Here is a 25,475-nt window from a genome sequence, read left to right on the forward strand (position 1 = left end):
ATTTAGTGTGCCTTGTCAAACTAGGATTAGTTCTATAGTTGTAATAGGAGAGATTTCCTACTCCGAGTTAGAATAGGAATCATTGTACTCCAAGATTATGTACTTTGTAATCCCTATATATAGGGCTCCTATTATCAATGAACATACACAATTCTCTCCTCAATCTCTCTTGAATCTCATATCCTAAAACAAAGTTAATTAATGTCGGGAGGTTATTTACTTTTGGATAAACATTTGCACATTTCCCAAATTGGATAATGACTCCATCTCTTATTTTGATGCTTGAAGGAGTTAAAGATGGGAGCGGAGTCTATCACATTCTGTTCTCACGTGGCTCCTGGTAATATCCTTAACACTAGGACAGCCAGAGAGAGCCATAGTGAGCTCTAACTCATCCTTCAACATCTTCATAACCTTTCTCACCCCATCTTCTCCATTTGCTGCAAGGCCATAGATAATAGGTCTTCCAACCTGCACTAACACATTTACATTACAATTCTCGCAGGAAAAAAATGTATAAATAGATTGATAAGGAAGATGATTCAAACAGTAGTGGCATGGAGATCTTTACAAGGACGGCTTGTGCACCGAGGGCTAATGCCTTGAAGACATCAGTTCCTCGCCGTATTCCTCCATAAAAAAGAACAGGAACTTTCCTTCCAACAGCTTGAACCACTTGAAAAGATGATAGCAAACAGGCACACACCAATAACTAACATGAAGAAGCAAGTTTTCTTCTTACTTCAAATTGGTACAAATTTGTGTTTTACAAGTTGCATCAGCAATATAAATCGATTAGGGAAAAGAGTCCCACCTCTTCCAGGTAAGAAATAGTGGCCGGAGTGTAGTCTAGTTGTCGTGCTCCGTGATTAGAGACAACAATCCCGGCAACACCAACTTCCACATCCTTTCTTGCTGAAATGGTAGAACATAAAATTTTCGAAGGGCTTAGTCGAGCTAATTTGTCCAATTTACTATTATGAGTCGTCAAGTTACAGTCATGAAATGAATTGAAAGTCAATGTTTCCTAGACCTTGTTCCTTTATACGTTTACTATACTTTTCCTTCACTAGTTGATATTTATAGAAGGTAAAGATATACAGTCACAGATACCAAGAGATGGAGCCTTAATTAGTTGATCTTACCATCTTCATGACTGAGTATACCCTTGACTAGAATTGGCAAGTTTGTAATATATTTTAACCATCCTATTACGTCCTGCAGATATTGTTCCAGACCAGGAATTCAATAATAAGAACCGGTAACATAGGCACTTCAAAAAGTTGAAACAAAAGAAAATCTATATGAATCATGCATCTTTGTAGTGGAGTCGTATGAAAGGTAAAGAGAAGCCTCATGAGTCTATGACCTATAATCTAGAAGCATAAGAGCATATGATCAGTAGAGTATGCCGACTTATACCTCCCAGCACAAAGATGTAAAACTAAATTACAAATCAAGCTCACACACATATACATGTTCAACATGAACTTCAGAAGATTAAACACATACCATTGATGTCCAAGGTTGAAGCCATTGTAGCAGCTGCAGAAATTAAGAATGAAGACGAGGTTGAAGTCTTCTGCTATTCACCAACTAAAGCTTCTGAATGGGCAGAACACAATGCTTGCAAGAACCGGTGGTGATAACAGGGACCCCATCCTCTTATTTATACAAGTACTAATCCTAGGAATCCTCCCATAAAGGTTTTCCTTAAGAATTAAGTCTTGTATCTAAGAATCCTAATGCATCACAGTTTAGGACTTTCTTGTAGTCCAAATAATGGATTCCTAATCCAATGCTAAATACACTATCACATTAGATATCTAGGTTGATTCTTTTCCAGATCCATGTTGTATTCAACTTAATGTTTTAAGGTTTCCTAGTTGCTTTAGGATAACTTGTGATGAGTCCACTTTTGAAATAACAATCTCCCACTTGGACTATCACTGGTTATCAAGGACAACCAAAACTTAATAACATCAACTCTTTTACAACCAACTGAAGTGTGCACCAGAATAAGGAAAAGTCTCAAAATCCATTCAGCATGGTCAAAATGCAGTAGCTTATGTAGAGCAAGGAAAAACATACACTTTAACAAAAATGCAGCACTTCTAGACCACTAACATAAGCTCCTGCAATTCACATATGCTATTAAAAACAAAATGATGCAGTATATGAACATCGTGTATTACCAGAAGATCATATACCTGAATGGTCCAACTGAATGTTTCAAAATGAAACTCAAGCATGAACTGAAAACACTGATGGTCTTAATGCTTGTACTGTAAACTGAAGGAACATGTTCACTGAAATTACAAGACCATCTGATATCAACGTAAATCAAGAACACAAAAAATAAAATGTCACAGAAAGTTTAAATACAATTTCCGCAACACAAAACTGAATGAAATACCTCAAGAATTTTATTGATAATCAAAATTCAATAATACATAAAGTTGTGATGATGAATAAACTGAAAATCACAATTACCAAAAATTTACAAGAACTCAGAAAATACAAAACTCATAAAATTTACTCTTACTAAATAGGCTCCCACTGAACTCAAGAACTTAAACTAGGTAAAACACCAATGTTCTCAATATGCTTCTTGAAGGCAGCCACTGACAATGCTTTGGTGAAGGGATCTGCAAGCTGAGAGTCTGTGCTTATACTCAATACTGAAATTTCACCATGGTTGACTCTCTCTCTCACACTGTAATACTTGAGGTCAATATGCTTTGAGTTATTTGACCTTTTACTGTTTTTATTGAAGAACACAGCTGCCTCATTGTCACAATGAATTACAAGAGCATAAGAAACTATATGACTTAAAATCCTAGTTTGCATCAAGATATTTCTAATCCATAGCCCTTCACACATCCCTTCATATACTACAATGAACTCTGCCTGCATTGTGGATGTTGTCACTAACGTTTGTTTCATGGTTTTCCAAGCTACAACCCCTCTTGCAAGCATAAAAACATATCCAAAAGTCGATTTCTTGGAATCAGGATAATTTCCTGCAAAGTCTGAGTCTGTGTATCCTACAAGCTTCAACTTCTCCACTTGTCTATACACAATCATGTGGTTTTTAGTCCTCTGCAAGTATCTGAGTACTTTCTTTCCAGCTACCCAGTGTTCATGACCTGGATTAGACTGAAATCTGGAAAGAATGCCAACCGCAAAAGATAAATCAGGCCTAGTGCAGACCTGAGCATACATGAGACTTCCAACAAGCCTTGCATAAGGCTTAGACTCCATATCTACTTTTTCTACTTCATTCTTTGGACTTTTTTTCTTAGTGAGCTTATCTCCCTTAGACATTGGAACCTCCCCTCATGCACAAGTCTTCATGCCAAATCTTTTCAGAATTTTGGCAATATAGCTTTGCTGGGATAAACCTAGCAGCCCTTGTGCTCTATCTCTCTTAATTTCTATTCCTAGTACATATGATGGCTCACCTAAATCTTTCATGTCAAAATTCTTTGACAGAAAGGCTTTAGTTTCTTTAAGTAGCTTTAAATTGCTACTGGCCAACAAAATGTCATCAACATAAAGTACCAGAAATATAAATTGGTTTCCAGATGTTTTGAGATAAACACACTTATCCACTAAATTCTCAGTGAATCCAAAAGAAGAAATTACATAGTCAAACTTTTTATACCACTGTGTAGAGGCCTATTTTAAACCATAAATAGATTTTCTTAACTTGCAGACTAAGTTTTCAGTTCCAGGCTCAATAAATCCTTCTGGCTGCTTCATGTAAATAATAACCTCATCGAGTTCTCCATTTAGGAAGGTTGTCTTAACATCCATCTGGTGTAGCTCCATATCAAACTGAGCTACAAGTGCCAAAATAATCCTAAAGGAGTCTTCAGTTGAAACTGGGGAAAAGTTTCAGTAAAGTCAATACCCTCATTCTGTGTGAACCCTTGGCAACTAACCTAGCTTTATGTCTCTTAACATTCCTAGTTGCATCTCTCTTGGTTTTAAACACCCATTTGCAGCCTATAGCCTTTTGTTTGGGGTCAGGTGTCACTAAATCCCAAACTGCATTTTTGTTCATGGAGTCAATTTCAGCTTCCATAGCTTGTTTCCATTCATTTGACTGACTGCTTTCAATAGTTTGATTGAAAGTAACTGGATCATTGTCATCTGCAAGATCAATTTCAAATTCATGTTCTTGCAAATAAACAATGTAATCAGAATCTTCCCCCCCATAAGTTGGTTTCCTTGCTCTATGAGACCTTCTTAAATGGGGATTTTCATTTTGGTGTTGTTCTGTAGGCTGATCTTGAGGTTCTACAAAATGCATTCCTTGATCAAAAAGTTGATCTTGTGCATTTTAAGTTTCTGGAACACTAATGGCTACTTGTGTATCATGAACTATAGGCAATATACTTTCAGAATGCTCATTATCCCCAATTTCTTCAAATTCTGAAGATAAATCTTCAAAACTTGTATTGTAAATTTTCTCATCCAAGAATTTTACTTGATGTGTTTCAAAAATTCTTGGTGAGTGTTGAGCTCCATAAAGCCTGAAACCCTTAGATTTTTCACGGTAGCCTATAAAATAGCAGCTTACAGTTTTAGGATCAAGCTTGTTAATGTTTGGATTGTAAACTCTAGCTTCTGCAGGGTGTAACGTCCCGTATCTTAATTTATCCGTTTACTAGTCATTTGGACGGTAAACGACAACCACTTTCACTTTTTACGTTGTTTCGATACTTTTAGTGGTCCTAAAAGTTGACTTTTTGTTCGGGTCAAAATTTGAGAAAATGTTCTTCATGAAAGTTGTAGAGGACGTTAAACCGAGCGTGTGCATATGTGGTACGTAAAAATCGGAGTCCGTATACGAAAGTTATGGCCAAAATACTAAAGTTACTATTTATAATAAGTTTCTATAAATAGCCGAGTTACTATGGTAAGTTTTTATTTTCGGAAACTTACCGAGCTCTCTCTCTTCTCTCTCCCCGATTCTGTCATCCACTCCGACCTCTTCACCGTCTTCCGGCCATAACTCCTTCATCAAGCGACGGATTTTGACTTATAAGATGTCGTTGGAAAGCTCTCTTCCCTCTCTTCATTTCTATGATGGTTTGGTGATTGATACTGGACTGTGGAGGGTGCAGAAATGAGAAGAAGAGGACGGTTACTGTAGAAGATCGGGATTTCCATCAATTTCCGGCAATTTCGGCCGTCTCCGGCCACCAAACTAGCGTCGAATGTTCGTTTTTTGTCAAGGATCATTTCGCCCCTATCCTTGAGCCACGATTTGCAGTGTGGAGGTCGAATCGACGATTTCAAATTCTGGGGTTCTTGGGTTTTTCTGGAAAATTTCACCGGCCAAATTGGAACCCTTCAAGGTAAAAGTGGAACTTGTTGTAGTTGTGAAAAATGTTGGGTCTGTTGAGTAGGTGGTGCTGCCAAAATTTGGTGGCCATCGGAGGTGGTGGCTTCCGGCAGGTGGGGCCCACGCGCTGCCACTGTTGGTGGAGCGTGGAAGCGTGTAAGGCAGTGTTTCAATTCCAGTTTTTAGCCCATTAAATTGTAGAAATGTTGTAGAGCTTGTATGCGAAGTTTGGTGAATTTTGGAGGAGTTTGGAATTGTTTGTGATTTTCTGAAGTTCGGAGTTTTGTGATTGAATTGTGGGAAATTCCGGCCGTCGGATTTCACTCATTTTCGTTGTGGAATATGTAACTTGAGGAATTGGTGTTGTGGGTGTGATTTGGGTTGAATTTGAGAAGTAATGGAGATTGGGATTTTCGAGGTTTCGTTTAGGTTCGTAATTATTTATTCAGATTGTCATTTACGGAAATATAATTGTATACAGGACGATGTCACGAGTTACGGCTAGATGAAAGAACTCGTTTGCGTGGTCGCCCAATAGTACTGTGAGTGGACCTTTGCCTTTAAATATGGATGCATGCAAATGTTTTTCCCAAATTAATTATTTAATTATTTAATCCATGTTATTATATTTTGCTTTCGGGAAATTATTGTTGATTTGTCTTGATTTGTTTTGGGAAATGAATTAGTGACTTAAATTATTGTTTTAATTTATCGAGCATATTAAACGGATTTAAATATTTTTATTACTATGTCAATTGGATTTTCGAATTGAAGTTGTTATGCTCGATTTTGAATTTGTGATTTATGCGAAATTTTGTTGAAGTAATTTTCCGAGGTGATTTCCGGAATTAATTATATTTCTATTCGTTGTTTTGAGATTTTTGGAAAGATTTTCGAAATGGGATTTCGATGAAGTTATTTCTTATTTATCTATCGACTTTCAGTTTTGGCATTGGGAATGCCTTGATGATGATCTAACTATTCTTTTAGCGTGTGGGACACGCTGTTAATTTATGTGACTTTTAACGAGAATTTCCGGGTACGGTTGGGAATCGTACCCGTGTTTTCTTTATTCGCGGGACTTATATGGAAGCCTTATAGATTTACTGGATTTGAATGGTTTTTATCCGCCATACCTGGGTCGCCATATTTTATTGCTAGCTAGCCTATTAGTACTCCTTCCTACTTACTATGTGTTCGTGGGTGAGTAGAGCAGAGCATGGGATGCTCCGGAGTGGGCAGAACACAATGCATGCAAGAACAGGTGGTGAGTACCTCCCAGCACAAAGATGTAAAACTAAATTACAAATCAAGCTCACACGCATATACATGTTCAACAAGAACTTCAGAAGATTAAACACATACCATTGATGTCCAAGGTTGAAGCCATTGTAGCAGCTGCAGAAATCAAGAATGAAGACGAGGTTGAAGTCTTTTGCTATTCACCAACGTACTAAAGCTTCTGAATGGGCAGAACACAATGCTTGCAAGAACCGGTGGTGATAACAGGGACCCCAGCCTCTTATTTATACAAGTACTAATCCTAGGAATCCTCCCATAAAAGTTTTCCTTAAGAATTAAGTCTTGTATCTAAGAATCCTAATGCATCACAGTTTAGGACTTTTTTGTAGTCCAAATAATGAATTCCTAATCCAATGCTAAATACACTATCACATTAGATATCTAGGTTGATTCTTTTCCAGATCCATGTTTGTAGATACCTCTACTAGTGAGACTAGTTTGCTATCTCACCAAGCATAATTAACACCCTCTTTGGGACACCCACAAGCCATGGTGAGGCCCAACCGCTACTTGCATCTTGTAGCCCTATGTTCAAGCTACGCTACGGTATCCGGAAGTCGCAAATCCGTCGCCGGGAAGCCACCTTTCCGGCCTTGCCAAGTGGCCTTCACAAACATGCTTCAAGACTAGAATAGTGGGTTCTTGTCCCACATCTAAGAAAATGTAAATGAGGGAGCCTCCTTCCCCTATAAAAGGAACTCTCCTCCCACTTAAAGACCATTCCATTCCATCTCAACTCCACTACACACTTTGTAATCATGTTAGGCCGCAAGGCTCAACGCACATAGTTAAACATTCAAGTGGACGTAGTTTCCCGCTAAGGCGGGGAACGAACCACTATACATCTTGTGTCGTTCTCTCTCTCTCTCTCTCTCTCTCTCTCTTTATTTATAGCTAACTAGAGATCCCACGGATCACTAACGTTAACATTGGCGCCGTCTGTGGGAAGCCAACACAAAGGCTTCGTCACCTACCACGAACTTTGACCCGAAAATGTCGAGTCGACGCTCATTCAAACATCAAATTGGGGCCGGTCAACGCCCGGTGGAGGTGGTCAACGCCCATAGGGTCCGGTCAACGCCCAGTCAACGCCCAACATGGCCGGTCAACGCCCAGCCGGTCCGGTCAACGCCCGGCGGAGCAGGTCAACGCACATCAAGGCTTGGTCAACGCTGAACCTCCAAAAAAAAAAAAAAAAAAAATTCTCAGGACACCCAGAAAACTTCTCTGGGCACCCCTCCAATTTTCAAATTTCCCGCCAGACTTCATCTCCGCTGAACTCTCCTCCGCTGACCATCTTGACCCACCGTGCAAGACCTCCTCCGCTAAGCTTCATCAGCGGGAAACTTCTCCGTTAGGCTTCGTCAGCCGGAAACAAGGCTCCGCTAGATATCCATCAGCGGCACCGCTGACCTTCACCGCTAGGAGCCACCGCTGGCTAAGGCGCCAAAGCTCCGCTGAACACCAACTGTGCACCGCCAAACTATGATCAGTGGGACTTTTTCCGCTCATCAGTGGGAAAAAAAAAGCCTTCTGAGCTTCTGTTGGCGGCAGTGGCGGAGCTTCGTTGGCGGCATATTCTTCCGCCCATATCCTTCAGCGGTAACACCAGTCTCCATCACCGCCGAGACCCATCACTGCAATCCTCCACTACTCACACTGGGTTTCACCTTTCACCGCTGACCGAGGTTCACCGAGCTTCACCCATCACCGCCGAACTCCACACGATTTGTCCAGCTCCGCTTCTTGCCTTGTCACACCGCCAACAAGAATTGCAACTTTGCTTCCTCTTGTCGCACCGCCAAGTTTCTTCAGCAAGACAGCATCAGCGGCATCCCAGCACCGCTAACATCCATCTATGCTCCGCTAGCCATCCATCAAAGCCCCGATACCCAACCATCAGCGGGATCGATACCCAGCGCCTCCAATGTGCAGCAGCTCCGCCGAGCTCCACTCCCGCTAGCCAAGGCTCCGTCAACCACCAAAGGCTACAGCCGGGCAAAGCTACCGCTAGCCATGTTCAGCGGAACATGCACCGGAACTTCAATTTTCCTGGCGGAGGTCATCACCCAGGGATTGATCAGCACCTTCGATATAGCTAAAAGCCTTCTGACAAAAAACTGGAAAACAGATAAGCTTCTTTCGGTGATAAAAAGCTAATGCATATACATATATATTCATCTAAAGGCACCTGCACAATTAAGTGGCTAACATATACACAACGTGTCCAGTTGTCCTTATTTCATGGCCCAGCACGTGATGCATTTGCTTGCACATTCAATTATCATTGACCAAGCATATATAATATTTTACTTGCAAAGGTTGACAGATCACTAGGTGCAACACATATGAACATCTCTTGCACATGCCATGCATTTAAAATCTGCAGCTTTATGGTCTACATGCATATCCCTATATATGCATGCATATATCCCTATATATGTACACATTATAAAGCCGAGCTTACATGCTGGTACACTGGTAAATTCATGTCTCCATGAGACCATAACTAGTGCATGACTGCATGTCCAAATTATATGCTTATAAGCCTATTTGCTTATAATATTGCCATACGTTGGTACATGGCTATCCTGTTAAGCACATATCAGACACACCTTGGCAATTGTTAAAAGCACAATCGTTGGACATTTCCACTATGTGCAACGCACACAACCACATAACTATAACCAAAACGTGCCGTCTGCACATTCAGTTTTTGGTAATTAAAAAGCCAAAATAGCTTTTGTGGGTAGGAACTTGTACACACGCACACATATACATATATATATATATATATATATATATATATATATATATATATATAGGCTATTGCGTGCGTTTACCAAGCTGATTCTTGTCACTTGGGCCATATACATTTACATGTAAAAACTACTATCACTGCCATGTTTCATTTTGCTTATACACTTTGCTTTAAATTTCATCAAAGTACACATGCAAAATATACATGCAAAATACTAGTATTGATTTTTCAAATCTACATATTAATCACCTATTTTGTTTCAAGGAAATTCAACTATTCCCATCAACCATGCAAACTGCAACCACGCATTGACGTACATTATCGGAGTACTTTATCCGCCACAAGCAATGAATCTCAAATCGGCATAAGATAAGTCACTTTATCTTATCTTTTACGCTCTTTCAATTTGAGCTACCGCCATGCCAATACCATGCTTTTACTAATTCTAAGCATGCTTATAGAATATCACACTTGATATGCTTTTACATGCTTCCGTAAACTTTTTAGCATGCCAACAACATTTCGTAGATTTGGCAACACTTTCTAGACCTCACATGCTAGATATGCCATGCTTCACATACCGATCTCAATGACCCTTTAGCATATCTACAAAAAATGCAAAAATGATATTACCATCCACATTACAAGTAAATGCTATACACATATGCCATGCTTCTATTTTAAATGCAAAATTAAATAAGTATGGGAAACTCAAACAAAATTTTATTACTTGCTCTATGTGTTTATCATTTTTCAACCAACCGCCAAGCGGTAAGGCTACGCCTCATAATGACAATGACCGCTACGCGGCATTGCAGTCAAGTTTCTCATTTGAGAAAACAGTAAGGGACTAGTTAACACAGCCTACGGCAGCCATTGATCCGGCAGTTAACCCCGACGCTTGGGTACCAAAGATTGGGCTCGCTACCCAACACCCTCTGCTCCGCGCAGCTCCCCTCATCAAACAATTTTCCGACCATCCGGAGGTCTATAGCCAGGAGTGGGGGACTCCTCGCAGGGCCTAGCAGGGGCCCACCCGAAAGGGCAAAAGTGTTCGCTCCAACCAATTCTAGATGGACGACGCACTCGCACTAATTATGCTTGATATACGGCACAAAGCTACGCTTTGGTATCAACCCGCAGGAGCACCCTCCTTGACTGGGGACTTCGGGGACTTGTACATACAGCCCAGCATAATTAGCAACGGCCACGCTCATGCCCCAGGGCATCACCATCGAGCTACCCGTTAATGCCTCATGGCAACGACAGGCTTCCGCGTCCGCGCACGTGCCTCAACGGCCCCGCCAGGCTTCCGCGCACGTGCCCCAGCGGCCCCGCCAGGCTTCCGCGTCCGCTCATGTGCCTCAGCGGCCCCGCCCGGCTTTTGCGCTCGTGCCCCAGCGGCACCACCGAGCTTTTCGCGCTCGCCCCCCACTTGCACCACCGAGCTTTTCGCGCTCGTGCCTCAGCGGTAACCTTTGAGCTTTCGCGCTCGTGCCTCAGCGGCACCGCCAGACTCTCGCTCTCGTGCCTCAGCGGCACCGCCAGGCTTTCACGCTCATGCCTTCCCGGCACCCACGAGCTTCCCGCTCATGCCTTCGCGGCACCCCCGAGCTTCCGCTCATGAGCTTCCCGCTCACGCCTTCGCGGCACCCTTGAGCTTCCGCTCACGAGCTTCCCGCTCATGCCTTCCCGGCATCCCCGAGCTTCCGCTCACGAGCTTACTGCTCATGCCTTCGCGGCAACCCACGAGCTTCCCGCTCATGCCTTCCCGGCACCCCGAGCTTCCCGCTCATGCCTTCCCGGCAACCCTTGAGCTTCCGCTCACGAGCTTCCGCTCATGCCTTCCCGGCACCCCGAGCTTCCCGCTCATGCCTTCCCGGCACCCCGAGCTTCCCGCTCATGCCTTCCCGGCACCCCCGAGCTTCCCGCTCATGCCTTCCCGGCACCCCCGAGCTTCCCGCTCATGCCTTCCCGGCAACCCTTGAGCTTCCGCTCACGAGCTTCCGCTCATGCCTTCCCCGCATCACCGAGCTTCCGCTCATGCCTTCCCGGCAACCCACGAGCTTCCGCTCATGCCTTCCCGGCACCCCGAGCTTCCCGCTCATGCCTTCCCGGCACCCCCGAGCTTCCCGCTCATGCCTTCCCGGCAACCCTTGAGCTTCCGCTCATGCCTTCCCGGCACCCCGAGCTTCCCGCTCATGCCTTCCCGGCACCCCCGAGCTTCCCGCTCATGCCTTCCCGGCACCCCGAGCTTCCCGCTCATGCCTTCCCGGCACCCCCGAGCTCCCCGCTCATGCCTTCCCGGCAACCCTTGAGCTTCCGCTCACGAGCTTCCCGCTCATGCCTTCCCGGCACCCCGAGCTTCCGCTCATGCCTTCCCGGCAACCCCGAGTGTTTCGCTCATGACTGCCCGACAATCCTCGAGCTTTACACTCATGTCTACTCGACACACCACACGTTAATGGAACATTGAATTCTTCTACCATTTGTCGCTTGTGACAAATCGAATTCTTTTCACGTTCCATTAATACGAGCGACAACCAAACAAACACAAACGTTCAAGCATTCAACACTCACGAATTACAAACGCTTACCTCCGCAACGCTCGTGCAACTTACATTTATCATATGCAATCCATATGCTCGCACGACCATGTATCACGCACCTCATACATTCGTATATGCCAACGCATACCCATACAACTCACATTTGTTGCCCAACGCAACGAGCATTCTACGTATGCCTGTTTTTTGTCTTTGTTGTGCAGGTTAACGAGTCCCTTCTTGCTTACGGAGTTCGGGGACTTGTAGGGGCTCCGTACCGCCCGGTTACTTATGCTTGGTGACATCATGTGTATAACTCCCCAACCAAGAAGCTCCTCTTACTTGGGGACTTCGGGGACTTGTAGATACCTCTACTAGTGAGACTAGTTTGCTATCTCACCAAGCATAATTAACACCCTCTTTGGGACACCCACAAGCCATGGTGAGGCCCAACCACTACTTGCATCTTGTAGCCCTATGTTCAAGCTACGCTACGGTATCCGGAAGTCGCAAATCCGTCGCCGGGAAGCCACCTTTCCGGCCTTGCCAAGTGGCCTTCACAAACATGCTTCAAGACTAGAATAGTGGGTTCTTGTCCCACATCTAAGAAAATGTAAATGAGGGAGCCTCCTTCCCCTATAAAAGGAACTCTCCTCCCACTTAAAGACCATTCCATTCCATCTCAACTCCACTACACACTTTGTAATCATGTTAGGCCGCAAGGCTCAACGCACATAGTTAAACATTCAAGTGGACGTAGTTTCCCGCTAAGGCGGGGAACGAACCACTATACATCTTGTGTCGTTCTCTCTCTCTCTCTCTCTCTCTCTCTCTTTATTTATAGCTAACTAGAGATCCCACGGATCACTAACGTTAACAATGTTGTATTCAACTTAATGTTTTAATGGTTTCCTAGTTGCTTTAGGATAACTTGTGATGAGTCCATTTTTGATCTAACAAAAGAATCATCACAGGACGCTCTGACAAAAGCTTCCAAGTTGGATCCTTCATCCTGCAAAGTGTGCATGCATATAAATAAACATGCATGTATTAGAAAGAAATAATAGGCAATACCATTTCTCTCTAGAATGATTCTTGCATATAACATCATGAAAATTTTAATGTTAACTATACAACTCACAGAGTCTAGTTCAGTTGATATTAGGCCTTCGAAGTTTTTCAACTGAGGTGCAGTCATTCTGCGAAAACATTTGTCACCGTTCGATGCATCATATAGGATTTCCAGAACAATATTTGACATGATTTGAAATTTAGAGAAAAAGAACAAAACAAAATGGGAAGATACTTTCTTGTTCTTTATGTCTGCCTCTCTTCTACCAAGTCTGGGAACATCGACAGTTAGGACAATAGCCTTGTACCCATTTTTGAACTATCTGAGCCGATATATCTCGTCTCTTGTAAACCTGTACCATAAGAAGAAATTTGCTATAAATAAATGATTGACAAGTGAACTGAAATGAGCTCAGGAGTGAATAAGTACATATAATTGCAAGAACCGAACATCATTTCAGCTCGAAGCAACCTCCTCCACAGTGCAGGTAGACACAATTCAAACATCTAACTCCAGTTACATGTGAATTCAATAAATTTGATATAAATACCATTATAGTATAGTGTTGGATGCAGCTGCTGCTCTAAAAGTAGCCACCTCTCCTGAAAGAGCAAGTAAAAACTTAATGTCTGAAATTCACCAATCTTAACTGAAACTCTTGTGAGACAAATTAGACCTTCAGGGTGTGCTAACTGATGCCTAGAAGTAGGAGCAATCATTATAGGCGCTGAGATTTTGTAACCCAATACAGTGGTTGACATATCGATCCAGCTAACATTTGCCAGAACTCTAGGCCTTAATCTGATAGAAAAACACATATATCATTCAAGTGATTCGCATTTTTACATAAATCATCAAGACAGTTATACATTACATAATTCTGCAAAATGCTTCAACATTCTCTTTTAGCGTGAACCGGTCCTCAGCTCCCCCAGTATAGAAATCATAGTACATTTTTGGAAGGACTTGCTTATCCAATTCTTGGAATTCGTTGACATTTACGGGTTCAGATGCCATTTATCCCTAAAACCTAAACATTAATCAAACCTAATCATCAAGTTCTAGGCAATCTATCCTAGACAATATCACATATTTATGCGAAAAACTACTGAAAGAGAACAGATTTCACTCGGTAACTCTCGAGTTTGATAAATCTTACCTGACCCATTCCATTGCAATCTTAAAATGACTACTTCACAGGGAAATACAGGGAGATCGGTAAAGAGTATATCAATCACGTTGAATAAACATTCCCACAACTGACTTCTAGTTTACACTTTTGTTCTAAAGAAAATAGTGCAGATATAAAAGCTTCAATTTTATACTTCATGACTAGCTCAAAAACAGCTGAGAACTTCTTCAAAACCATTAAAAAGAAAGCCTAATTACTATAAGAAAGTGGAATATTAGAGCGTTCATGATCATATGGTTACCAAATAAGCTCAAATTAAACCAAAAACAAGCTGCAAGATACCTATGACAGAAGACCCAATATTCTTTTGTTCTCCTGAGCTGAAAAGCCACTGTACCTTTCACAATCTGATATTTCTTGATCAAATGTTGAATTTCAGATAGAAAACATACAATTATACATTTTTTTTTTGAGTGTGTTGTGGGGAGTGATCAGTGTTGATATTAAGTACTATATTTTGTGGGGACTGAGATAAGCCAAGTTTGTGTCTTACTCGGGCTTTTATCATGAATAGGATCTGAGTTTTCTTAAACCAGACTCAAAATGATCAATACTTGCAGCAGGAAATCAAGATATTGTGTGCCTATCAAACCTAGGGTTAGGGTTTTCGGTTTCTGTGCTTCTCCCTGTCAACAAGATGTCTCCTGTTGATGCAATGGCTGCTAAACTAGCTGACAGGACCCGCCCCGAACTTCACCTTAAAATCCGGAGTGGCCCTGCGGGGCCCACTTTAGAAGAAATTTTACCAAAAATTTGACAGAACTTCCCCTAAAAATGGACAATCCAAAACCTGTAGAAAACATCTACACTTCTAAACCATCCATCCTTATTCTCCTGGAGCCACCCTGCTCCCTATATCACAACATCTCTCATTTCATAAATGATTCTGAATTTAAGAATATTAATCTCATAGGTTATCAGAGCAATCTAATATACAGGCGTACAAGAGAATAGAAAACAAGATAAATGACCGATGCTTTTATAATGCGGAAGCTATGACAGCTATGCCTCAACCCCATATACGCTCGACCTCAAGCTAAACTGGCCTGCAAACTGGGCATTTAAAACCGAAGGGCCCAGGGAAAAACATTTAAAAACCGTTAGAGTGAGTGGACGAAAAATAAGTAATTTCGAATGTATAAGTAAAACTTAATGTTTTCCCAAGTTATTCTCTAAAATCTCGCATGCAGTAACAATCTTGAAAACACTCTTAATCATCCTCTTTACTGAAATCTCAATCACGTAACAAGAACATCTTGAAACCTCTTAAAATCTCATCCTCAATCCTTATAAAAACATCCTTTTCATGAGGTTCGTTTGATGACTAGAAAGGACTGTTGTCTAGTCATCTCATGCCATCTACGAGGGACTGCCAAGCAGATGACGCATCAGAAGGAACTGCCAACTGGAATAGGAGGCGGTGGATAGAAGGGACTGCCAACTAGCCACAAGTAGTAGACGGGACTGCCGACTAACCACAGGTAGTAGACGGGACTGCCGACTAACTACCTCATGTCATCTGGAAGGGACTGCCAACCAGGTGACGTATCGGATGGGACTGCCAACCGGACTGTAGTCTGGAAGGGACTGCCAACCAGACTATTACCTAGAAGGGACTGCCAACTAGGTAAGATACGCATGCGCCAAAACTGGCCTCCTTAATAAACTGAATAGCCTCCTCAAGAAACTGAAAATAACCTCAAAATCTCAATAAATCCTCGAAAGCATAAAATCAAATACTCTGTAAATCAATAAATGCTTTCGGAAAGAAAACTCAATCTAACTTCAAGGCTGATAAGTACGGAGCTCAAAGCTCAATAAATCTCGATAATTCAATCATGCTCAAAAATTCGATGAAACATTCGTACTCGTGAATCCTCATAAAAACGGATATTCGAAATCCGTAATTCTCATAACATTTTCTGAATCAGTCACTTCTCGAAAATCATTCCTCAACTCAATAACTCATGAATTACTATCTCAAAAATCTACTAAAAGCCCTCGGGAAGGAATTTCAATACTAATCTCGTAATTCATAAATAAAACTCAATAAACTAAATCTCATAAAACCATAAAACTCAATAATTCAAATTATAAATTAAATCTCAATCGGAAAAATGCTAATATACTGCATGCACAATTAATTTAAAATAAATGTCCACTCACAGTACTATTTAGGCGACCACGCTACCGGTTTCGTACGTCGAGCAGTAGCTCGGCACGTCGCCCTGTACACAATTATAATTCGCGAATAACAATCCGGAAATTAAATACAATTCCCACATCAAATCCTCATAAATCAACATTTTCATTTCTTCTCCAATTTAACCCAAACTTCACCATTAGTACCAATTCATTAATTGAAGGTTTCTAGGGCAAAACTGAGAGAAATCCGATAGTGGAATTTCTCATAAACCAATAACCAAACTATTGAACTTCGGAAATTCTAATTAATATCCAAACCTCCTCCAATTTCCACCAAACACATAACCATAAATTCATAACAATATATACTAGTCAATGGACCAAAACAACTCACCAGGATCGGCCGGACGCGCCCTCAAGCACCTCCACAGGCAGCTGCGCCTGGCCCACGCGCCGCCGGTCAACCACCATATCTGGCTACCAAATTTTACCAGCATCAACAACTTAATATTCTAAGAATCTTTCATAACTGTGGCCAAGTCAGAAAATACCTCTAAGTGGGCGAACAATTAAGCAAACCGAAGTAGAGTAAAATGTTCTAATTATGCTTTCTTCCTCCACGCTGCAAATCGCTTCAAGATATTTGCGAAGCTTCAAGTACGCCTCAAGAAGCTTCTAAAAAGCCTGGCTTTGTCGCCGGAGGTGGCCAGAATTGAGGTCAACGGTCACTTGCTACAGTAAACTTCTCGGCCTTGGTGCGCCATTTTCCGACCAAGACGTCGTGATCTACCACCGTGGGGAGGTTGGGTACGGGCAGAGGAGTCCAACGGTGCCCGCCTCACGTTCCCAGGTGGCCGGAGGAGGAGGTTGCAGGGGTGAGGCCGAAGAGAGAGAGTGATGCGAGAGAAGAGAGAGAAAACGCGGGGAAGGAGAGAGAGAAAGAAAAAGAAAAGTTACCGGCCAACAGTAGAAATTCAAATATATACTACTTACTGTAAACAGTAACTTTCACATTTTCGCCTATAACTTTCGCATATGAACTCCGATTTTTACGTACCACATATGCACAAGCTCGGTTTAACGTCCACTACAACTTTCATGAAAGAAATTTTCTCAAATTTTGACCCGAACAAAAAGTAAACTTTTAGGGCCCCCTAAAATGTCAAAACGGAGCAAAAAATTAAATGTAAATGTCGTTTACCCATCGAAAGACTTGTAAACTGGTAAATTTAGGTTCGGGACGTCACACTAGCCTCCTCTCTTGCTCTTTCTGAAGGCAAGAGACAGATTGATTTGCGACCAACGCAGGGCAAGGGTTTGCGTCAAGCAAACGTATTCTTGGTGGGCAAGCTTCTCACTGCTCGGGATTTCAAGGTCAAGTCCTTTTTGGGGATGTTTCGCAATGCTTGGAGGGTTAATGGGTCGTTGCAGGTGGAGGAAGCAGAAGGGCAGAGGGTGCTCTTCATGCTGTCGGACCCGTCTGATTGTGGTCAGATCTGGCGGCGGGGGGGGGGGGCGCCGTGGGGATACAATCACGTGCCGATGGTGCTAGCATGGTATGATGGCATCATGCCAGTGGAGAAAGTGCCTCTGACCATGGCATCGTATTGGATAACTTTGCAGGGAAACCCACCGGCTTTCCAGTCTGAACGTGTCATGACTAGGATCGGTTATACGTTGGGGATTTCTAGGAAATTGATAAGAATGCGAAGAAAGTAGGGAAACTCTGGATTAGGGTTGAAATCCCATTGAACAAACCATTGCTTTTCAAGCGGTGGTACTTGGTGGAGGATGAGGTTGAGTTTCGATGCCAATTTCGATATGACAAGCTATTTGGGAGATGCTCAACTCGTGGACTTATCACACATGTGGGATTGCCTTGCTCTGGGCCAGCGCTAGAGGAGGAGGATGATGGAGATAAAAGTATTGTTCTGGGGGCCTAAACGGCGGCGCCGAAGGTGAATGTTAGGGGTGCGCCAGTGCAAGGAGTTCTGGTAGCAGCAAGTTCAATGCTGGTGTGAGTGCTAGGGTTCCAAACTCGTGCCCTCCTTTGGTATTTCGTACCCTAGATCCTATTTCGAGTGGAGAGCCATGCTTGAATGCCTTATTCCTGAGGCAAAAGCGGCAAGTTGTGGTGCGTGAGCTTCAAGAGACAGCAGGAACTCCAGAGCGCATAACTAGTAAGCGTTGGGAGCGAGAAGACAGCCTGATTATTTCTCCCAAGAAGCTGAAATTGAGTCTGGCTGTGGGCAAGAGAAATCTCATACTTGATTCTGAAAATCTTGGTCTGGATTAGGCACAGGAGGTGACCCATCCTGGGAATGTGAAGCGGAAAAGAGGAAGACCTATTAGCAGTGGGAATAAGTCGTCCTCTGGTGATAAGCAGAAGAATTTGAAGAATGGTGAGGGTAAACAGAAGAACAAGTCTCCAAAGAAGAAGCAGTTTGTGGGGAAACACTCCAACTCGAAAGGAAAGGAGGTAGCTCTTTTTTAAATTTCAGTAAGTGGGTTAAAGCTTATGTGAGAGTGAATGGACCTCTATGAGTCTTCTATGACGTTTCTAACTTCTTGCTTGTACTACAATTGCGTGCTTGGCAAGGAAGGGTTAGTTGAATGATTTCTTTTCCGTAGAGGGTGAGGTGTATACATTATTAGATAGACTTGCTTAAATGCGAGCTTCCCAGAGATTTTAATGATTTACTCTAGCTTAGATAGTTTAGTTCGGATTTTCTTGCCGAGTTTGTTTATGTAAATTATGGTAGACTCTAGCCTATTGCTTGTTAATCTAATGAAATCAACTTCTATTTCAAAAAAAAAAAAAAAAGACTCAAAATGATCAAGAGTGCTTATATTCAAACCTCTTAAATTGGCATTTAGACCTCCTCTTATTTTTAAACATTTTAAAATCCTATTTTGCCCCCTCTAAGTTAAAAAAAAAAAAATTCATTCTTTTTCTGTTTCTTCATTTCAGGTTGCATGCGCGCCTCTCTTCTACCCTATTTCTCTCTAACCTCTCGTTTCTTTCAACCCAGAAACAAGAGGTGTTTCTTATTTGTAGCTTATATAAAATTAATTCTCTCTAACCTAAAAATTAAGTGATTTTTTTTTCTTTTTCGCGGCATGCTTGAATTGAGGTATAGGATGATTGCTGGAACTCTTTCTTCCTAACACCTTATTCCTCTGGTCATTTTATTTAAATTATCAAACTCCAATGTAAACCAACCCCCCTTTAACCTATTGAATCATACCGGAGCAAAAGCAATATGCATGTAAGCTACCTAATCATAAAAGTCGATGTGTTTATTAAAGTTTGGATGAGCCAATTCATTGTTTATTTTGATCGCAATTTTGTCTTTGACCACCTAGTTAAAGAAATCATTGAATCCAATTATGTATCCGGATTCCTTTATTTTTCTTGAAGGTTGAAATCTTAAGAGAGAAGAGAGAGGAAGAAGAAAAGTTGTGGATAGAAAATAATAAAGGACTGAATTGGAAGTTTTATGGTAAAAAGTATTGAGGGAGGTCCAAATACTAATAGGTGAGGTGTGAATAGAACCACTCAATGATCAATTAGATACTTGAACTTTAAAAAGTAAAAACGTAACAATTAGGTACTTCCGTCAAGTTTTTGTTTATTCTCTGTTAATAGCAAGGGCAAATATGATATTTCATAATTTTTTCATATTGAATTCACTCGTGTACCTTCAAATGGGGCAATAACAAACTAACCCACTTTATTAAGATGGATCATTTTGGTTCGACTCGACTTTTGGATCCAACTGCCAAGTTGATAATCAGCGAAAAGAGCAGCTCAAAAACTCCAAGAAGTAATTATGGAAAACGCCAAGTTGATCTACTTCTTCCTCCATCATCATCTTCTTCTTCTTCCAATCTGCCATCATCATCATCTTTTTTTTTGGGTCTGAATCTACCATCATTATCTACAAAAAGAAAATTGTTTTAGGGAATCGATATTTGGGAGAGAATTTGCTATGTTTTCATTGATAATAGGGGTCTCTTTATATAAAGGATTACAAGCATAGAATCAGAGTTGTACATGGGAATATAATAGTAGAATGATTGGATATCTACTAAGATTCTCCGAGATTATCTCTAAGCGTAACTCTATTACAACTTGAGCAAGTAACCTAGAGTTTGGGCCAGACACATATTCTGGATTTACTTGAATACTCCCCCTTGTGTCGTCCAAACGTGGTGCTTCTCTTGTTGCCTCATTAAAAACCTTGCTGAGTAACAAAAACCTTGTGGGACAAAAATAACCTCGATCGAAGGGGAAAAAGAGCACAACACACCCTTCAAGTTTCGAGACCAAACATGTAGACATCTCCCCTTAATGTCTGCATCTCCTCCTAATGACTACAGTCATGGGAGTTTGGATAACTTCTGCAAACGATGCTACCAACATGTTTCTCGAAAGTGGATTTAGGCAATGACTTGGTGAACAAGTCTGCCACACTGTCCTCAAATCAAACCTAGTTCACTTTGATCTTGAGGAGAGTCTTGTTATTGTTGATTATGCTTGGTGTCGTCGCTTTTGATGTAGCCTTGCTTCATTTGTTCAATGCAAGCAGCATTATCCTCATAAATGCTCATAGGCTCATCTATGGTAGACTTCAAACCACAATTGTTTCAAACATGTGTAATTATGGATCCAATCCATATACATTCACGAACCATTTCGTCAAGAGCAATAATCTCTGCATGATTCAAAGATATAGCGACTAGGGTCTGTTTTGTAGACCTCTAAGATATCGCGGTCTTACCCAGAGTGAACACTTAACCAGTTTGGGAACGACCGTTGTGTGGGTCAGAGAGATACCCAGCATCAACAAAACCTTCCAAAACACTAATGTCGTTTTAGGATGGGGATAGATATTGCAGGCCAGTGTTGGTGGTGTTCCTGGTGTGTGATGGATCCGAATCCATCATCTCTCTGTAGGGATAGAACAAGCCCAGATCAATCGTACATCTCAAGTATCGAAAGATATCTCTTACACCTATCCAATGGCGTCACGTTGGCGCAGAGCTATACCTAATTAACAAGTTCACTGCAAATGAGATGTCCGGTCTTGTGCATTGAGTTAAGTACAATAATTTACCTATTGTACTCAAGTAAGGCACTTCTGCCTCTAGCTCATCTTTGTCATCATCCTTCGGACAAAGAGGATCCTTTTTAGGATTAAAACTACAGACGATCATAGGTGTGCTTGAAGGCTTGATCTTGTCAAAATGCCTAAGCATCCATCAACATGATGCTCAAGTTCCAAATCGAGACATAATCGTGTTCTCCCAAGATCCTTCATCTCAAACTCAGATTTCAAGTGTTCAGCGGGTTCCCTTAACTCCTTAAGGGCTTCCAATGACGATCATGTCTAACATGAACTGAGATAGAATCCAGAACTTATCTTAGAAACGCGAGGGCATTCACATATCCCTTCCCAATCAAGTAGTCACTTTAGTGAGTGTTTCAACCTCATTGCAAACGCTCTCCGTGGTCTAGAGCCACTTGACTTGGGTAAATGAAGTTCACCATGAACCTTCATGTATATTCAGTATCTAGATCCCCATAGAGATACGTAGTGACCACATTCATAAGCTGCATGTTCAGTTATTCAGAAACTACCAAATTGACAGAGTAGTGGGGTGCAATGACATCCATTACGAGAGAATATGTCTCATTGTCGATTCCAGGGCGTTTTGTGAGAAGCCTTGCCCCATAAGGCTAGATTACCATCTCTTTTTCTCCTCACGCTTTCCAACGAAGACCCATTAGTCAATAGGTTTTGTGTTAAGAGGTATTGGCATCACTGACTCTATAAACCTTCCTCTTCGTTAGAGAATCCAACTTAACTTGGATCGTATCTTTCTATTTAGGCCAAATTTCTCTACGTTGGCATTCATTCATCAACGGAGCCTGGTTCGTTATCATCGGACTCAACACACTCATGCGCAATGAAATGCATGAATACATCATTAACCATGATGGAGTTTCTATCCCACGTCTTATGTAAACTAGTGTAATTTTCAGAGCACTCTATATTATCAAGAATAGGTTCTGTCGTTGATCGAGGTGTCCCCCAACAATAAACATAATCTGGAACATTCTCATGAGACGGATTTTGAGTGTCGATGATCAAAAGATTGAGTTGTGCCAAAGTGTCCTTCGAATCCATGGGCCTCCCACGCATCTTAGCTGGGACCATGACCTGTAATGCCAGAGTGCCATTTTCTATGGCATTAGTGCCATGCCTACCTCCGTGTAGGGTGGCGCTACGTCCTCTGGTAGGGACGTCCATTCTTGCAGGCATGTTTGCAGCAGATATGTGTGATCTCGTCACTTTAACAGGGATCAAGATGAGATATAGTGGGGACAGACCACGACAATTCATGTCGTTCCTGTTGAACATCCGTGTTCTTATCTCCCCATAACGACGACAAGACTATCTTATCAAAGTAACAATCCACAAATCTAGCGGTAAGGAGATCGCCTAGCAAGGGTATTAAGTGGCGGACGATTGTTGGAGTCTCAAATTCAACTTAGTTGTCTATTTGTCTGTAAAGACCCATCATAGTGCGCTGTGGTGGCGCAAGAGGCACAAATATGACACACTCAAATATGCTTAAGTACGAGATACTGGTACCCAGTCACTGTCCACGTTGACCTCTTCGATTCCGCGTTAGCTTATTTTGATTGTTACCTTCCTCATTATAGGGGTCGTCAACGGGCCGGGCCGGGCTGGGCCTTGCCATATTTTTAAATAATTGCGGGCCGGGCCGGGCCGGGCTTTATTAAAAATCAAAGGATCCAAGCCCGTCCATATAAAGCGGGCCTTGCGGGCTTTTTCGGGCCGGGCCTTGCGGGCTTTATTTATAAATAAATATTTAAAGACACAAGTTTTTTTTTTTAATCAAGCTTTGGAAATTCAATGGATAATGATCAAATACAACCAAAGATAATAGATCTATATAACTATATTGTACCCAAAAAAATCTATATTTATATATAGATACTAATTTATTGATAAATAAATTTTTAAAGACACTAATTTTTTATAAACCTTTATTTATATATCATACACTCCAAAGAGCAACCCCTATCAATTCAAAGAAAATGGAAAAACAGACCGTTGGATGAGTTTATTACAATAAATTATGAGTATTGTAAAAAATTTAGCCAATTTCACCATATTTTAGAATCCGATCGGATTGGTCAACCGTAGTCACTTATATGTTTTATTGTTTGACCGATGGCGTGGCAACCGCGAAACGTGCTTATTTTTTCACATCACGTTTGTATATATTCCATCGATGGATGTGCTTGGACATAAGATAAAAAAAATTAATTTTAATTACAAACACATTGGTGTATACCAATTTTATTCCTTTAGTTGTATGACTTATACATTGCATTTAAATTGTTTAGGTTCATTCTAAAGCAACCATGAAGTAGAAAATGAATTCGGAGAAACCAACCGCTCGATGGAGAGATTGTAATGTTTTATGGTGATTGTAGAAAATCTAGCCAATTTCGTTATTGTTTCGAATTCGATCAACTAGGTCAAACGTAGTTACTCTTATAAACCTATATTTATATATCATACACTCCAAAGAGCAACCCCTATCAATTCAAAGAAAATGAAAAAACCGACCGTTGGATGAGTTTATTACAATAAATTATGCGTGTGGTAAAAAATTTAGCCAATTTCACCATATTTTCGAATCCGATCGGATTGGTCAACCGTAGTCACTTATATGTTTTATTGGTTGACCGATGGCGTTGCAACCGCGAAACGTGCTTATTTTTTCACATCACGTTTGTATATATTCCATCGATGGATGTGCGTGGACATAAGATAAAAAAAATTAATTTTAATTACAAACACATTGGTGTATACCAATTTTATTCCTTTAGTTGTATGACTTATACATTGCATTTAAATTGTTTAGGTTCATTCTAAAGCAACCATGAAGTAGAAAATGAATTCGGAGAAATCAACCGCTCGATGGAGAGATTGTAATGTTTTATGGTGATTGTAGAAAATCTAGCCAATTTCGTTCTTGTTTCGAATTCGATCAACTAGGTCAAACGTAGTTACTCTTATAAACCTATATTTATATATCATACACTCCAAAGAGCAACCCCTATCAATTCAAAGAAAATGGAAAAACCGACCGTTGGATGCGTTTATTACAATAAATTATGAGTGTGGTAAAAAATTTAGCCAATTTCACCATATTTTCGAATCCGATCGGATTGGTCAACCGTAGTCACTTATATGTTTTATTGGTTGACCGATGACGTTGCAACCGCGAAACGTGCTTATTTTTTCACATCACGTTTGTATATATTCCATCGATGGATGTGTGTGGACATAAGATAAAAAAAATTAATTTTAATTACAAACACATTGGTGTATACCAATTTTATTCCTTTAGTTGTATGACTTATACATTGCATTTAAATTGTTTAGGTTCATTCTAAAGCAACCATGAAGTAGAAAATGAATTCGGAGAAACCAACCGCTGGATGGAGAGATTGTAATGTTTTATGGTGGTTGTAGAAAATCTAGCCAATTTCGTTATTGTTTCGAATTCGATCAACTAGGTCAAACTTAGTTACTCTTATAAACCTATATTTATATATCATACACTCCAAAGAGCAACCCCTATCAATTTAAAGAAAATGGAAAAACCGACCGTTGGATGAGTTTATTACAATAAACTATGCGTGTGGTTAAAAATTTAGTCAATTTCACCATAGTTTTGAACCCGATCTAATTGGTCAACCGATTACCGATATGTAGAATATATATATATGCACATATTCTATATAGAATAATAGAAGTATAAGAACTTCCACACACACACACACACACACACACACATATATATATATATATATATCTCTATATATATTATTATATTATATATATAAACACACACACACACACACATATATATCTCTATATATATATATTATATATAAACAAACACACACACACACACACACACACACACACACACACATATCTATATATATATCCTCTATATAAACACACACACACACACACATATATATA

The 25,475-nt window shown here is 41.0% G+C and overlaps 1 pseudogene; it reads right to left on the reverse strand.

Moving 5' to 3' along the window:
- Nucleotides 1-287: 287 nt before the first annotated feature.
- Nucleotides 288-14,560, reverse strand: LOC112183341 (annotated as a pseudogene).
- Between the last annotated feature and the right edge of the window lie 10,915 nt (nucleotides 14,561-25,475).

Source organism: Rosa chinensis, chromosome 2 (assembly GCF_002994745.2).
Source record: "Rosa chinensis cultivar Old Blush chromosome 2, RchiOBHm-V2, whole genome shotgun sequence".
In the NCBI taxonomy this organism is placed as follows: Eukaryota; Viridiplantae; Streptophyta; class Magnoliopsida; order Rosales; family Rosaceae; genus Rosa; species Rosa chinensis.